Here is a 17,489-nt window from a genome sequence, read left to right on the forward strand (position 1 = left end):
GGCCGGACCACTAAATATCCCCGCCGCACCGGCACGGGCACGGGCACGGGCGCGTCGAGACACGTCGCGAGGCTTGTGGAAGGTTCTAGACCACGCGTCCGGCGACCGCCCGGCCGCGGGGGGCTCGGAAGCTTCTGGAGACAATGCGGGAGGGGGTGCGGTTGGGGGGCCAGGAGGAGCCGGCACGACGACGCGAGAGAAGGCCTGGCAGGGTCGCGCGTGACCGGGGGGCCCAATGGCAAGCCCACAGCGCACGATCTGGCCCAGTTGTCAGGAGAGTTTATTCTTTTCTAAGAGCACATTCGGATGGGCCAAGTCAGCAAGATTCCTCCAGGTCCAGGGCCTCGGTGGTTGCTTTTGCCACTGTAAATTATAGTATATGCGGACGGACGTCTGGTGGCTAGCTCCGGCAGTCGCCGAGATGCCCACCGCGGTTCGAATCCCATCGGGATTAACCGGCTGTCGCACCGGGGAAAATTCCCCATGGGGTACCGAGGTACGTGTGTGCGTGTGTATAGGTGTGTGGTGTGGGCGTGTTTAAGCTTCGGTAGGTGTGTCTTCGGACTTCCTGGCAGTCCATTTGCGTTGAGCGCGCGGTTAGCGTAGGTACCCAATTGAGTTTTTATATGATTCCCCAATGCTCTGGGTGTTTTCAAAAAAAAAATTATAGTATATATTACGTGTAGTTAGTACTCAAGCCTGTCATTGACCAAAGCTATTGGTATCTGCTTGAACAAAGCTACAGTACTGCTTTGAGGGAGAGTTTGTACTCTGTAATAACATATCTTTGTTCGGGCAAGTCCAAAACACCCAACAAAAAAAAGGACAAGTCGGTGGCTGCAGGAGGTCTCTAATTAGGAAGCAGGATGCACTTCACCTCCACTCCAAGGCCACTGGCACTGGATTGCCTGGAAACTGTAACAATCCAAACCCACCGATTTGTTCGGCAAAAATTGAGAGTGGGTTGACCACGTTGCCTACATAGGTGTATTCCGTAAACCAACTCTCACATTACACATGTTCAGCGAAATCTGAACACAGGAATTTCAGATGTTAACAGGGACCAGGAATCCTCGCAAAAAAAAAGGAACAGGAAATGTTTACACAGAAGGCATTTCTCAGATGAAGCTTTTGATCATCTTCCGGCATCACGCACCTTCATCTATAGCGGCACCCGTTTCTATTTATTCAAGATATGGACAGTAATATAATGTAGGGGTTAGGTCAGCTGAACCGATACACACAGTTGATAGGAACCATGTTCACAGATTCACTTAAAACTGACAGAACACACTACATAAGTAAGGGCGTACAACATCTTATTCAGATTGTACATAATATGCATCGGAACAGCTCAACAGGTAGGTTCCAAGTGGCCTCAGCGAGCTTCAATAGCCTGATTTCCACCTTCTGCCTGGACAAGCTTGTCCAGATACTCCTTCCTGCAGTGATACAACGACTCCATAAGGAACAGGTCAACGGGAAAGATCCGAGATAGAGCCATGATGATAATGAAACTCGGATTTACCTCTCTGGCAGATGATCATGGGGACGGTTGTACGGCGTCCAAACAGGATCACCAACGAAGAGCCGCATTGCCTGCAAGAACATGCTTGTGATCAACAGAGTAGCACGGTTTCCAGTAACAGGATTCTGAAGCTAATCATCCAACATGCCAAATATATTGTTAAATCTTACAAAATTTTAGAGAAGATCATCGAAAGTTTGTAGCCTCAGCTAAATAGTGAACACTTGTACCATATTAAACAACAGCACAAATATGCACAAACTACTTGGTGATGGTAACTTCTCAGGAACATATATGAAACTTACATTAATAGGAGCCTAAGTCCAAGAACCTGTGTCACCCACTTTCGGTGGCTGCTAGGACATGGACAATTGACTTATCTAGTTCGACCGTTATCTTATTTGCCATCAAACACTAAAACCCACACCAGTTATTCCTAGATACATTTGTTGGGCATCATCATTTGTTCAAAGAGAATTATGTCCAGATAGATCAAGCAAGTTATCTAAAAACTCCTGTCTTCTCCTTCACTTCCCCACACACCACCTTCTATCACTGTGCATCACTTCTCCAGTTCTACAGCAACACTACCACTTCCATCATGACTCCTGGCCACCCTTGCATTCCGGACCGAGACTCACCCACCAATCACAACTAAAGATGTTAAGTGAACAAAAACAGGGCACTAACACAAGTGTTATAAGAACTACCTTGATGTAGTTGTCAGTGTCCAATGTGAAGCGGTGATACATCCCTGCAGGCAGAACAATCATGCCTCCTTTCTTCACTGCTACACGGATCCACTGATCATTTTCATCCCTCACATCAAAGTATCCTAGAAAACATAAGAATAGAACACATAACTATATAGAAAAGGATGTCCTTTCCATTTCTGTGCATGTACCAAAGATATCTTATTTCTTAAAATGCTCACATGGTGTCACAAACAAACACAAGACACATACCACTCCCTTCAAGGCAATAGCGTATTTCTTCATCAGTATGCAGGTGCTCTTCAAAGAAATTCTTAATCTTAGTCTAATAATTTGGCAGCTTCTCTGGGCATACATCACAAATGTCCTGCAAATAGTAAAGAAATAAATGCCTTCCTTATATTTCACTTTACTAAACACTCAATAGTACTAGACTAAAACATAAGACAATGAATCATAATTGCAAGTCTAAGGGTACAAACAGACCATGTAAGAGTAGCCTCTGGCTTCACGGATTTTCTTGAGGTTCTCATCATTCTCCCAGTTATCAGGGTTTAGGCGCCAGCTGACGATTCCTAGTTCTAGAAATAAAACATGCAAATGTTTTAGCTTCTACGAAAAGGAAATTAAATGTTTACCACTTGTACAGTATACTAGAGTTCAAGCACAAGCTACAAATGTGAAAACCTGAAAGCTTCTCCAGAGGAATGAATTCTTTAGGTTCACGGTGATGAGGAAGTCTCTGGTCTTCTTGACTGTCATCCATGTACCATGCTTCAATAACCTCCTGCTTGCCATCCTATTGAAAGAAATAAAAGGATTAAACCTGCCACAAGTGCGATTGCCAAAGACAAGTACGAGTACAGATAATCAATAAAGGGGATAAGAATCTGTAGCTTGATATAAGGGTAGTTATAGTATTAACTTAATAAAACATGTAGCATCATAAATTTTGAAGATGCAATGAAATACTCCCTCCTGTCAATGTAAGGTGTGTCTTAAATAGGGTGAAACCAAAGTTTATAAATTTTGATCAACAATTAGCATATGCATGTTTACTGAATATAAAAATTGCATCAATTGACCAGAATTCAAAGTACTTCCAAAAGTTCCAATATGGTGTTAATTTTTTAGCAATTCATAGTACCTTTCAAGAGAAAGTAATGGTCAAAATTTAATTTGGAAGACATTTTCCTTACCAAAATATGCCTTCCATTGAGACTGTTTTCATAGGAGCAACAGTATAACAAAACTGTTTTCTCTGTATTGCAAATTCCTATTTTGTTTGAAGTATAGTAGTATATATGCATTATCTAAATCGATCTACTTTGGAAAATAAAAAATGCAGTGTGAAGTAACAGATCTCTAAACCAATGTATTCTGTATGTGTGCACTTATATAATCTCTTTTTGGTGTCCATTAGGAGAAAGAAAGGCACAGCCGTTTCATTCCAACTTATAAAAATGAAAGAACCTACAGTGCCAGCTTTCTAAAAAGTACTAAATCTGATGATCCTTCCATTATAAGTATATTGCAGTGTGCAGACTTGCAGTCATTTACAGTAATTTTACAAGGAACTGCACATACAAATTTTATTGTCAGTATTCAGATAAACTCAAAAAGATATTATAGAACTTCTCAGTTGTCATTGCTGATCTTTTTTTCACAGTTTCAACAATTGTTCACTGATCTTTCAGGAAAGTAGACTTTTACTTTAAGAACATATGATCTTCAACATGAGAAGACAAAGAAAAGCATTCAGAATGGAACTGACAATGCTACAAGTTATACAGTCTAAATCCAGAAGGAAACTATTATTTTAGTAGTGCCGCTAAACCTCAAAACAAAGAAAACAGAGGGCAGAAAAAGAAAAAGAAAAAAAGAGAAAAGTTCTTCATAAATTCCACCATCAGGGCATCAGATAGTTTTCTCTTCCGAGGGACATAACAACAGATAGTAAATTATCTTAGCCCTGCAAATTTGTGTCTGGAAAGAAATCCAAGATTTCGGGCTATGTGATTTTGCATTAAACAGATAAATGGGATGGCTTCTTTTCCTTCCTAAGGGCTGCAGAACTGAAGGAACAACAGCTCTGCTTGTTTCAGCTTATTGCCGATTTTGAAGGCTCGATTTTGAGAAATCCAAAAGTCAGAATCCATAATCAGATGGATCCTCGATTCTTGATTCGGGGAGTCATCTGATTTTTGGATTTCCCAAGATCGAGCCTTCAAAATCGACCAGAAGCTGCAAACAGGGCCAACAACAGGTGGGTAGCAAGCCAAAAAAACTTCCTGTTTGCTTAATCAGTTGTTTAAGACTAAACCAAAGAGGTCAATTGATAGCATTCTTGGGGAGTCCTTGAAACCTCCAACTATTATGGCCACAGTGGACAAAACAAATGCTCGCGAGACGGCTACAGAAAGACCGAACCCACGAGTGATTGTGATAGTTAGAAATCTCTCTGATAAACAAAGACTAATCCACTCACAGTTTCTGATGTTTCAGACAACAACTAGAAGAAGAATAGCTTAGCAGTTAGCACTTGACCAGAAATCAACCGAACTGACTGCAAAGCCCTTCAAATTCCACTTGGGGCTAGAACTCCATCTGGCCCATCGGTTTGCTGTTCATCAGGAGAAAATTGTAAAAATGGGACTCGAAACAATGTGCTTCGCAAATTTGCCATTCTAAATATCATCATCGTAAAAATAGGACTCCAAACATCAACCACATGATTATACTGCCATTTGGTGTATTTTCTCCCTTTCCTTTTTCTTTTTCATGTATTTAGAGTGTATAATGTCATTTTTACCCTTCACTCATTCATGGATTAAAACTTTTCTCCTGCTGCCTTGCTGCCTTGACGGGCAAGCTTGGCTGGCTGCCGCCGCCGCCCTGGCAGGCTGGCAGGCTGGCTAGTACCACCGCCGCCTGGGCGTGCAGGCAGGCCGCCGCCCCGGCCTCGGCAGGCAGGCTAGCTAGCGCTGCAGCTGCCTGGGCAGGCAGGCTGCCGCCCAGGAGCTCGCTCAGCCCGGGGCTAAGGCCGGCCACGACTGCGGCGCAAGAGGCAAGGGGCCGGTGCAGGCTTCTCGGGCTGGGGCTCCTTCATGGCGCCGGCCCTAGCTTGCAGGCGATCGAAGACGACACACATGAGATAGAGATGCGATCGGGAAAAGAAACGAACGGACGTGTGTTGCAGCAAAAAAACTGAAGGGCAAAAGGGATAATACACACCTCAAATACATGAAAAAGAAAAAAGAAAAGAGAGAAAATACACCAAATGTCAATATAATCAAATGATTGATGTTTGGAGTCCTATTTTTACGATGATGATGTTTGGAATAGCAAATTTGCGAAGTGCATTGTTTCGAGTCTCATTTTTACAATTTTCTCGTTCATCAGAACCTGGAGAGCTATTTCGATGCCAACTTGATTTCCGGAGATTCCGCTCTCTCCCCCCTGTTCTGAACACTAACCAAAGTATCCACCAAATTCGTTGATCTCGTACAGATTGCCAACTCCCACTCGCATCACGAAACCTACCGGCGCCCGTCACCCCAGATGTATCGTAGCGATCTCTCTTCAACCCTCGTCGCCCGGGTCCCTGGAAAGTCTCGTCATTCCCTTGAGTACGCTGAGCATCCCTCAAGGAAAATCAGATCAGACAAAAAAAAAACATTTCGCAGCAGACAAGCGATCCCCCATCCGATTGTTACAGCCCGAACAACGAAACATTCGAACACATCCAACCGGGACAGAAGAAAAAAATGAAATCGAACTTTCTGGAACCGCGCGGGACGAAGAACAAGGGGACGGGAAAGGATTGCGCCGTCTGAAATTGAATACCTGGAACTCGGTCTCCATGATGGGTAGATAGAAGAACTCCTTGATGCGCGCGCGCGCGCTCCTGCTTTGGGTTTCCTCGTCGAATCTACTTCCTCGAGTAGAAGCGCAGCGAGATTTTTTATAAGGGCATGCACAACGCTCTTAATGATGCGGTCGTTTTACGGTTTATTACGATTACCCAAGCTAATTAATCACGATTTGGCAGAGAACCGAGCGGTGCCGTCGTCTCGCGAGGCGACGGCACTGGGTCGTGCTCCGAGCGCCCATCGCCCGCTCGCCGCGCATTGTACGTAGGGATGGCGACTCGGCGACGACGGCAAGATCCGGTGCTCCCCTGCCCGCGCGCGTGAAATCCACCTGCGAGCGCGCCCTTTTCCTTCCCTCTTTCCATCTCCACCAAATCCCAGCTGCAGTCACGGTGGGGTCTCACAAATGGGCCCGGAGTAGCGGTCGGCTGCGGCGGTGCGGGAGCTCCTAGCAGCATCTGCGGCGCGCGAGGAGAAAAGCACGACGGCGCGGGCCGGGAAGGCAGCGACGCTGGGCGGCAAGGCGGCGACAGCGACGCAGCAGCTAGCGGATTGGCACCTCGGCTCTGGCGGCGACGGCAGCTGCAGATGATCCACCCCAAGAGCCAAGCTTCGCCGCCGACTTTGACGTAAGCTTTCTGAAACTTTAGTGATGTTGTCTTTGATGTGCATTGTTCCTGAAATTGAGTTAATGTATTCACCTTGCTCTGGACAGCTGAACCTTACTCTGTTCATGAAATTGAGTTATCTATATCTATCTATGTGTGCATCTAGTGAACTGAAGGCTATAAATGAAATCGAGTTATCTATTTGCTAGGTAGTAGAAATTGCAAATATGTCATTCAGGTCTATATGTCATTCAGATTGAACTTGAATTAGCAAGGTTGTGGTCTTGTGGTTGAGGCCTATATGTCATTCAGATTTAAATTGAATTAGCAAGCCATTCTTGCAGTCCAAGGACATGTGCTTTTCTGATAAAGCGTAGTACCACCCTATGTGTGTGCCCTAGAACAGAGGAAGGAACTAGATGCATGCTTGTCCTGGAACAAGAGGAGGAGAAGCGGATCACTTGAACAGCTAAATTCATGCAAGTGCAGCTCTTTGTTTTTACCTTTTTCAGTTTAATCATTCGAATAAAATATGTATTCTTCTGTACATGTGAAACTGCAAGTACGCAGGAATTGTTTCTCCTGTAACCAGTTGATGCTTATATGGAAATTCTGATAATCTGAACTTGTTCTGCAGGGGTGCACAAGGCTGCTGACCCGTGGCAGACCAAGGAGCAGAGCTCGCCGCCGAAGAAGCGCAATAGAGCAAAAGAGCTAGAGCCTGTGCAGATCATGAATAAAACTATGTTCTTGCTTTTCTATAGTACGTCCGGTACAATTCATTTTATTTGATTCACAAAGTATTATTTCATACATGCAACAATAAGGTATACAAAGATCCAATTTAGTCTTGATCACCTTGTATTGTGTGTCCATACCTGTATAAAATAACTTATGGATAGACTCACAGACACTCCACTCTCCACTGTACATGTTGTCTTTTTTATTGTCTGTGTGCGATGTTCTAGACACTTATAGACGGCAACCGTCTACACCATTGTGCATGCCCTAAGATGGCTTGGGCCCTTGGTGTAACAGCCCACGGGAGAGTGGGCCGGGCCAAAATTCGGAGCTACTGTAGCGGCACGAATTTAGTCCCATACTGGAAGTGGAGTGGAGTCTAGACCAGCTTAAATACCAGGCCCAGGGTAGTTGAATAACTCCGGTTGCAACCTTTTGCGCGAAGCGAGGACGAAAGCACAAGAGAGTTATTTAGCAGGTGTGGTTTACTCAACGTGCAGAGTAGATCTTAGCCGTTACCCCGGGTCGGGTCGTTACACTTGGGGTAGGCGAAGGGCAGACAGTCCGCAGACGGCAGCAGCCAGCAGAGCGTTCCGTTTCAACTCACGCCGCATCCGTGGAAACGAAGAGCCTAATTGATTTGGATAATTTATTATCAAAATTATAGTTTGGATCATTTTAACATTTCGAGATGCATACTATGCAACTACGGATACACTATATCTAGCGATATAGCAAAAACATATATCCCAAAATAGCAAAATAACATATAATATAGGACGGAGGGATGCCATATAAGAGGGAAATATTAGTTGCTATTTGGCACTAAACAACTAAATGAGCATATAAATTTCTTACCTACTATTTGATAATACATACAATTTATCATGTTTATAATTTAACTTGCTATAATTTAGTTTATAAAATTTTACATCCAACCCATCAGAGTCAAAAGGACGGCTAAGAGTAGGAGTGTAAATAGTATGGATTACCGTTTATATTTGTTTAGAGGGTTCATATACGAGGGTTCATACATGAGTCTGGATATTGACACCGTATCAAATCAGAATACTTAACTTAATTTTTAAGTTGTCAATATCTATTTATATCGTATGCGATAAATTTAGTACTATTTGTATCTTAATTTATTTTTTTAAAAAAATAACTATCTGCGTTCGTATCCACATCCATCAATCGTATTTGATCCTAGCCGCGAGAGGAGAAGAGAAACGGAACCACCCCCTTGCCCCAGCCCACCCAGCCTCCATGGCTCCATGTCCTCGGCCCTTGTGTAGGGCTTGTTTGGCAGGGCTCCGGCTCATCAAAAAACGGCTCCAGCTCTGGCTCCTCTGGTGGAGCGGCTTTTCTGGTGGAGTTAGAACTGTTTTGCAAAACGTTTGGCAAAACAGCTCCACCGGGTTGTTTAAAATACGTAGAAAAAGTAAAATGCCCATAATACCCTTTATTTTCTATTTTATTTTATTTTTTTCTTTTCCTTTCCTTTCCTTTCCTTTCCTTTTCTTTTTCTTTTCTTTTCTTTTTCTTTCCTTCCTTTCCCTTTCCTCCCGTCGCTTCCCCCAACGCCACCTGCCCAACTCCCCGCCGCCCCATCCATGGCAGCCGCCGGCCACCTCCTTGCTGCAGCGGCGCCCCGCGGCCATCTACTCCCCGCTGCCCCTGCCCGTGGCCGCCGCCGGCCACCTCCTCCCGTAGCGGCAGCGCAACGACCTCCTCCCCCGCCGCCCTAGCCCACAGCCGGCGGCGGCCACCTCCTTCCGCCGCAGCGGCCCGCGGCCATCTCCCCCCGCCCCCCTGCCCGTGGCCGCCGCCGGCCACCTCCTGCCGCAGCAGGGGCCTGCAGCCACCTCCTCCCCGCCGCCCTTGCCCGCGGCCGCCGCCGGCCTCCTCCTCCCGCGGCGGCGCGGCGGCCAACGGGACGCGGACCAGCGGCGGAGGGGTCACAGCGGCCCTCCTCCCGTCGATTTCGCTACCCCAGCCCTCCCTTCGCGCCGCCGCCGCCAGTCCCGGAGCGGATGCTTCTCCTGTTTCGCCTGAGGTCCGCGGGGGGAGAGAGACGCGTCGTTTTTTTTTGCTTTCTGTGCATTGGGTGTGGGGGGAGGGGCATTGTGGGACGGAAGCGGGTAGAGCCGCCTGGAGCCACGAAAATGTGGCTCCTCCTCGCCTTTGAAAACCGTTAGGGGCTCGAGCGCCAGCTCCACACCTGGAGCTGGTGCGATTGGCACCGTTTGGCCGGGCTCGTGGAGCCCTGCCAAACAGGGCGTAGTCTCGTCTTTGCATTGGTGCCTTGTGCCGTGGTGGTGGCGGCGTCAGTGGCCAGTGGGAGGCACGATGCACGCGGTCACAGGCAGCGCTGCGGTCCGCGCGCCACGCAAGATCCACGCGGCGCGCCCTTGTCTGACTCTGCCGGTTCCGCGCCGCGGTCGGTGCACTGAACCTGGACGCCCCTCGTCTCCTGTCTGTGCCTTGTGTTCCGGTACACTGAACCTGGACGGCCCCTCTTCTGCTGTCTGTGCCTTGTTTTGTTTGGATTGCAGGTGCAGACGCCAACTAGGGAAGTCCTTGATTTCTTTGACAAATAAAAAGAGAAGGTAGGGAAGTACAAAAACTAGACACCCTTAAGCCCAACTAGGAAGTATAAAAACTAGGGAGTGTTGCAATTATGCAAAAGGCCAAAAGCCCAAGCTCTAGTTGTCCTTTATTATGCCGCGCGCCGAAAAAGAACTAGGTAGTGTTGCATAAGCCCAAGCTCGGATGGCAAAAACTAGAAGCAGCAGCACTTTCCTATTCTTTCTCATCAGTTCCTCCAGTGCAATTGTGCAAACATATTCAAGGAAGCACTTTCCCGTTCTTTTTAGAAAGTTTGTTTGCAAGAAGGAAGTTGCTGCTTAGTTATGCATGAATGGACAATTTTATAGGATCTCATGTACAAATCACCCCTGCTACTCTGCTCGGAGCGGTAGTAGATCCTATTTGGATCCATTAGTTGATAGTAGTTAGTTAGTTACTCCCTCTCTCCTAAAATAAATACACTTCTAGAGTTTGAACACGGAAATTAAAGCTAGTGAGAAAATTACATATATAGCCCAATAAAAATGTAATTATTGCATCTTGGGAGTTAGCACTACTACAGAATAGGCCTTTGTTCCAGACCATTTGTCCCGGCTGCTTTTGGGCCCGGGACAATAGGTGGCTTTTGTCCCGGGTCCAACGGCTAGCCAGGCCAGCGGAGGGGACAGGAACTTTTGTCCCGGTTGGAGGTACCAACCGGGACAAAAGGACCCCTTTTATCCCGGCTGGTGGCTCCAACCGGGACAAAAGGCTCTGGACATTTAGTCCCGGATAGTAACACCAATCGGGACAAAAGGACCCCCTTTTGTTCCGGTTGGTGGCTCCAACCCGAACAAAAGGGGTCTTTTGTCCCGGTTGGTGGCTCCAACCCGGACAAAAGAGTCCTTCACGTGTTAGTTTAACATGAATGCATTCATTCTAAAGTCACATGTGTTGTGTAGGTGGGGTGGTAAAGAAATTACACGCGATGCAAGACATCTCGGGTTCGAGTTCTGGGTTGCACAGAATATTTTTTTACGTTACACATGGCCTTTAGTCTCGGTTATTTCACCTGGGACTAAAGGGTCCGGGCCTTTTGTCCCGGCTTCATTGTCCCGGTTCCAAAAACGGGATGAAAAGGGGATTTGGAACCGGGATAAAAGCTTGTTTCTGTAGTAGTGTAGAGATGGAAACAGGGAATAAACAGGGACATGGATATCTGAGATATCCGAATCTATATCCGTACGAATCATATGTGCTTCCATTCTAGGGGATGGAAACATGAAGACGGATATCCGAGATATCTGACTCCTTATCCGTGCGAATCCAGTCCGCTTCTATCCTTATTAGGAGAAGAGAAATTAGAAAAAGGCAACTAGAGCTAGGTTGTCCCACTTAGACATGTGCATTTATTTTAGGATAAATTTTGAACTCTAGAAATGTATTTATTTTAGAATGGAGGGAGTATTAGTTATTATGTGATTTGGTCCACATATTGAGATAGTCATTAGCTTGAGGTCTAGCTAACAAATACTAGCTAGTCTATTATCTATACTCCCTCCATATCCAGAATAATTGATGTTTTGGCCAAGGTTTGAGTCAAACTTTGAGAATATAAATCATGAATAACTCTCAAGTTGTTGAGTTTGAAAATGTAAAAATTTTATGAATAGATTTATCTTGAAAAATACTTTTATGAAAGTATACATATAACACTTTTTGATAAATATTTTAAGAGAAATAAGAAATCAAAGTTGTGTTTTGGAGACTGTGTCGCTGTCCTAAACGTCAATTATTTTGAGTATGGAGGAGTACCTATTTGGATCCAAAAGAGATAATCGTTACTACCTCCATCCCATAATATAGTTATTTTTAGGTTTCCTCCAAATCAAACATTTTAAACTTTAGTTGTATATGGTAAAAAAAAAATAAAGATTGACAACATAAAAGTGATATTAGTTTATGCATAATGAAACCAACCATCATAATACGTAATATTTTCTATTTAAAAATAATTATTTTTATTGTAATATTTTCTATTTAAAGTAATTATTTTAAGATGAAAATATTTGACTTTGAGCAAATCTAAAAATTGTTATATTTTGGGATTGAGGTAGTAGTAGATAGCTACTATCTATAGGGATCTAAACCAGACCGTATTAGTTAGAGCTGTGCTCAGGACACTCGCTAATATAGCTGTGCTCAGGACTGTAAAAATTATCTATACTACTCTAAAAAGATCGGGACGATATCATCCTTGCCCCGCTAATTAAACCCCGACGCTAATCGCCCTGCCCGGCTCCCTCACGCGCGTCCATGGAACTCGAGCCGCACGAAGCCCAGCTCACTCCATCCACCACTAGTCTCACGCGTGGGATTAGAACATTTCGGCCGACGGTCGAAGGGTCCCGCCTATCATCACCCGCGAGGATTCCTTGCGGTCATGGGCGAAAGGCTGTTTAGTGTCGCGGCCACCCCTTCAGCAAAACGGGTTGAGGGTTCTGCGGTCCTTTTTGAATAAGATGTGCTTTGTTGTGCAAGTCTCTCCTTTTCGTTGTTGTTGGAGGAGCGAGCGCAGGCGAAAGGGCGAAGCTCGAATGATCTCCTCACGGTGAAGAGCAGTGTACACGTCGGCCGCCGGGCCAGGAGGATAAGAGCTCACTCAAGGAAGGTGGCTACTTCGGAAGGCTGCTAGCACGATGGATCACGATCGCCGCGTTAGGGGGAGAATAACTCTAGAATCCAGGCAGTTGTAAGAGTATTCTTATCTTTGTAAATATTATCAAGATGTACAAATTTTCGTTACTTAGGAAGAGTATTCTTATCTTTGAAGAGCCAAAAAGGATGAGGAGAATCCGTTAGGAGTTTCTCGGTTATTCCATTCCGCTGCTAATTTCCGTGTTCTTTTCGTATTCACCCATCATAGTATTCGCTCAAGCTTCAGCAACCTCCTGATGTTCGAAAGCTAAGGCTAAGAATAACAAGTATGGTTCATATTTTCCTATTTTTCAGATACACCCTCCTACTCATTAAAGCCATAGGCAAGGCAACACGCATGGCTGAAAGGACCGTGTTGTCGCCTAAAGGAAGGATGAATAGTTGCACCTACAAATTTTCACTTAAAAGCATCGGATAAAATACAATGCCTGCCAAAACTGAAACTTTCAGTTTTGCAAATCCAGAACTCTCAAATTTGAGCAGGACAGTAGATGAACTATGAACTTTCGGATTCACACAACAAATTGAACAAAAGAAAGTAGGTACAAGTAAATGAATACAAGTTCAAATCCCAAATGTGAAGTAGTCTCATTGGAGATTCTTGAGCAGGTCCACACAGTTCCCGCATAGATAGAAACAACAAATTCTCCAAGACAACGAATATCCAATGGTGAGTTCCTCAAATCCACAAGATAAAATCAAACTCAAATGACACAAGGATTTTTACCAAAGTTCAGATTCACTGCATGCTCTACACAAGCTCGGTGAATCCTAGACTCCATTGAGGAGCTCCGCGAAGCCTCCTCGCAAAGATGCTACACAAGCACACCTTGACCTTCCACTACCTTGATTCTCTTCCCTTGAGCAGGTGGAAATCGACCATTACAAACTTCCCGTGACAACCCACAATCTTGGGTGTTCACCGGACAACACCTAACCATGTAGGAGACAAGCTCCAAGAATAACAAACACAAATCACACGATTTCGATCAAACTCAAGTGCTCAAGGTTTGTTGTGATTTTTGATGATCTCAGGTAGTCACTCTCTCAAACCCAACACTAATATTTTAGCAAGGATTAGGCAATATCACAAGGAAAGGTTGAGGAGGGCTCAACAATGACTACCAAGCCTCTTAGGACGACCAACAAGCAGTGAAAGAATGTCTGAAGTAGCAGCCCCCCAAGGAGGGGGATAAAGGTTATAAATAGTTGGTCCCAAGTAAACTAGCCGTTAAGAACCCAGAACTTCTAGTTTTTCAAACCAACTAGCCGCTAGTGCCACGTGTGCCAAATTCGAAACTTCCAGATTGGCCTTGGCAGAAAGGTTAAATGTACATGTGAGGCTTTTTGTGTCTCTCTCAACTTACCTAGGTTACTTGAGCAATGAGACTAAACAAAAATCATAGTGATGCATCCTTCTTGATAGTACGATATACCTACACTCAAGATCAAAGATAAATTACATTTCAGGCACACTTGAGCTTCTCAATTGTATCTCATGCCGTGCTTTGACAATTCTCAATCTGGGGGTGTGCCATCCAACTTTGTTTCTTTACTTTGAGCACATCTTCCTTCAGCTAGTGATTGAACATTTGTCTTTGAAAGAATTCTACTTCTAGATCAAATCACCATCTTCACAATATACACCTAGCAAGATGATACTTGCAAATATGAATACCCACTACAACACAAATCTAATTTAGAGACACTTTTGTATAGACATTTTTCAATATGCCTTCACAAATATGTCACAATATATTGTAAAGACACTTTTTGTGGCACTTTAGAAAGAGTCTCATGTATTGAGACACTGTTTGAGGCATTTCAAATCATAGAGATATTTTTTAAGTCATTTCATAAAATATCAACACAGATTATTAGGGGCAAGTTTGAGACATTTTAATTTTGACCTTAGCCCCATAGAGGCATAGTTTGAGTAATTCCTTTTAATATCTTGAGACACTATTTAGATCATTGAGGCACATTATGGAATACTCATAAGAATTATACTAAGTTTATGTGTAACAATGTTGTAAGGTTGAGATGACTAGGTTGAGGATTATGCAATATGTTGTGAGGTCTTGAGATTGAAGCTTCAAAGATCCATCACTCAAGTATTATCATGTTTTTAATATTTTTAGTGCACCTAGAGGGTAGAGACATAATAGTGTGTCATTACAAGTTGTCTTATAGTGACACCAGATGTAGTGGCACCTCTACGATATAGTAAAAAATGACTCTACGATTATGTAGAGACAACGTAAAATGTCTCTAGAAGCCACAAAATAGTGTCTCTACAAGCATATTTTGTTGTAGTGACCATATATATATGACCAAGATTCACATCATCATAGCATTAGTTCCTCAGTTCAAACCAATTGCACTTCTCCAAGCTTAGTCCTTTAAAACACTATTCCGGATTCCAACTCTTCATCCTTAGAGCTTCATATAGGCTTGTATAACGATTAAATCACCAATAAATTCATTCTTCACAATTTCATCCAACTTATATCTTCTCTTGATAGATTTGTCCATTTCTTGAAAAGAAATTCCATTTTGAAATGCTATGTTCTTGTCAACAAGTTTCATTTGGATACGAGAGTAAATTGGTGTCAATAATACATGTCTCAATCCATACAATAATCTTTGCTTGTCAACATCATCACTTTTGCTCATGGCATAGCACACATCCTATCATACGAGCCTTTTATCTCAATTCTCAACCTATTTCGCTCCACAAATCGATACATGATATAATGATTAGTTTCTGCTCATATACTCAACAAGATGATTAGTTCTTTAGTCGCGGTGTCATTAAATTTACCAAAACCCACTAGGGGTCTATATGCACTTTCAACGGTCCTAGCAGCGGCACAGCAAGCAACGGCAGAACGCAGCAACGCTCGGCAGCCCGACGTGGCAACAGCTAGAGCAGCAGCGGCCACGTGCGTGTTGAATAAACCTTGTTCACTTAGTGTAGCTATTTCAGTCTGTTCTTTTAGCTAATCTTATATGCTTTGAACAAAAGAAAATTAAATCACCCACTGAGATTATTTGTTCGGCATCCTCGTCTATTTCTTACTAGGCGGGATTACAGAAGACAGGAGATCAAGTGGAACTGGAGGCTGGAGCAGGCGGCGCTATATTTCCACCCGAGAGAAGGCGTCCCGTGTCCCCCAAGGGATAATGGCGTGGTGTCTGGTGTGCTTCTCCACCGATTATGCATTGCAGTTCTTTTGGTGTCGTGCCTTTTGTTCCTTGCGTTGGCCCTTGCTTGGGAGTTGGCTGGAGTTTGTTCTTTGTTACTGGGAGCGTTTAATTTGTGATGCAGGGATGCTTGCTGCTGCGGTTCTTTCCTTTTCTATTTTTCCGTCGGACGTGCTCAACGGGGTACTTGTTTACTGTGTAATTTCATTGCGCAAGTAATGAACTTCGGGCAGAAGCCCTGGTTGAAAAAAAAAGTTTGTTCTGTTAGCTAGCATCGTGCATGTGGTCAAATGGCCCATGCACACACGGGATGGCATTGGCATTTGAGATGGCATTTGCCTCAAGGAGTGGTGGCACGGTTTGTCCGGCTTCAAGGCACTGGCTAAAACCGAGACATAGAGAGCATGCACGAGTTTTAAAGCGTGCCCAAAACATATATAGGCTCGGTTGAGACTAAGGCCAGTCTCAATGGGAAGTATCATCGCACAATTGCCGAGAGTGCCACACCAACTTGACACTGGAATGACATAATCACTCTCAGTGCAGTGTCATAGCACAGTTGCCAAATAATGACATAGTCACTCCAACGCAACTGTCTCACTAACATCTTCCCAGCCAAACAAGTCACAGCTAGAGTGACTAGAGCGAGAGAAACAAGGATGCCAACATGGCACTGTCAACACTGGACCAGAGCGTGCACAGACTGAGGAAAAACACGTTTAGCAACTTTGTACATCTCCGTTCCAAATTGTAGTTCTTTTGACTTTTCGGACCCTAAATTTGACTACTCGTTTTATTCAAAACATTTGTACAAACATTGCCAAATTTAAGTTATTCTTGAAGATCTTGTATTGATAAGCAACTCACAACAAAAGAAGTGATATTTTGCACAAATTTTTGAATAAGACAAGTGATCAAACTTGGGGGGTCAAAAAGTCAAACTACCTATAATTTGAAACAGAGGGAGTACAGTATTTAAACAGTGGCCAACACAGACACAAACAAGGCTAACTACTGGCCGAAGGCCTAAAGCTATGTTTAGACTAAACCCTGGAGCAGAAAGTAGAAACATCACACCTTTGTCTAGCAATTTTTAACAGAAATCAATTGCCAAAATGGCATTGTCAAACAGTTCTTAGACAATCAAATTGAGTTGCAAAGGCTGAAAAGAACATCTAATTCACTTTTTGAGCTTTTAAACACACTAGCAAGCGACACCTATCTTCACTAATCAAAGTTGCATTAATCTACAAAGTTTGCACTTTAATTTTTATACAAGCTTTAATTACAAGTTATATATTATTTTTTTATAAAACTAGATTTTCCACTCTAATCAATATAAAACAAGTGAGAGTGGTGAGAAGAGTGGATGCGGCATCAAGGCTTTTGTGGTCAGATATATTGGGGAGATTGTTGGTGACCTGTTGGAGCATCTCTCCCAATAAATTTTAAAACCAGTATTGGTGGCCACCAATACCATCCTATTGGGGATGAGTTATTGGTAAGATCTTGAAGATGCTCTAAAGATAGATAG

At 43.9% G+C, this 17,489-nt stretch overlaps 1 pseudogene; it reads right to left on the minus strand.

Annotated features, from left to right (window-relative positions):
* Positions 1-1,114: 1,114 nt before the first annotated feature.
* On the minus strand, positions 1,115-6,212 carry LOC120651005 (annotated as a pseudogene).
* Between the last annotated feature and the right edge of the window lie 11,277 nt (positions 6,213-17,489).

Source organism: Panicum virgatum, chromosome 9K (genome assembly GCF_016808335.1).
Source record: "Panicum virgatum strain AP13 chromosome 9K, P.virgatum_v5, whole genome shotgun sequence".
NCBI classification, from domain to species: Eukaryota; Viridiplantae; Streptophyta; class Magnoliopsida; order Poales; family Poaceae; genus Panicum; species Panicum virgatum.